Source organism: Oncorhynchus tshawytscha, linkage group LG26 (assembly GCF_018296145.1).
Source record: "Oncorhynchus tshawytscha isolate Ot180627B linkage group LG26, Otsh_v2.0, whole genome shotgun sequence".
Classification (NCBI taxonomy): domain Eukaryota; kingdom Metazoa; phylum Chordata; class Actinopteri; order Salmoniformes; family Salmonidae; genus Oncorhynchus; species Oncorhynchus tshawytscha.
Window position 1 is genome coordinate 32,239,773 of NC_056454.1, and position 942 is coordinate 32,240,714.

Genomic DNA, 942 nt, shown 5'->3' on the forward strand with positions numbered 1-942 from the left:
AGGGTAGTGAGGTCTGCACAACGCATCACCGGGGGCAAACTACCTGCCCTCCAGGACACCTGCACCACCCGATGTCACAGGAAGGCCATAAAGATCATCAAGGACATCAACCACCCGAGCCACTGCCTGTTCACCCCGCTATCATCCAGAAGGCGAGGTCAGTACAGGTGCATCAAAGCAGGGACCGAGAGACTGAAAAACAGCTTCTATCTCAAGGCCATCAGACTGTTAAACAGCCACCACTAACATTGAGTGGCTGCTGCCAACACACTGACTCAACTCCAGCCACTTTAATAATGGGAATTGATGGAATTTCATGTAAAATATATCACTAGCCACTTTAAACATTGCTACTTAATATAATGTTTACATACCCTACATTACTCATCTCATATGTATATGTACATACTGTACTCTATATCATCTACTGCATCTTGTCTATGCCGTTCTGTACCATCACTCATTCATATATCTTTATGTTCATATTCTTTATCCTTTACACTTGTGTGTAATACATGTATCACAAGCCACTTTAAACTATGCCACTTTGTTTACATACCCTACATTACTCATCTCATATGTATATACTGACTTGATACCATCTACTGCATCTATGCCGTTCTGTACCATCACTCATTCATATATCTTTATGTACATATTCTTTATCCCTTTACACTTGTGTGTATAAGGTAGTAGTTTTGGAATTGTTAGGTTAGATTACTCGTTGGTTATTACTGCATTGTCGGAACGAGAAGCACAAGCATTTCGCTACACTCGCATTAACATCTGCTAACCATGTGTATGTGACAAATACATTTGATTTGAATAATGTAACTTAATATTACCCACTTGGGGGTGCTGTTGCACACCTTTCCCCTTGTAATGCTGTTAACATACAGTTACACTCCCTTTATTGACACAAGAAATACACTGACGACATGG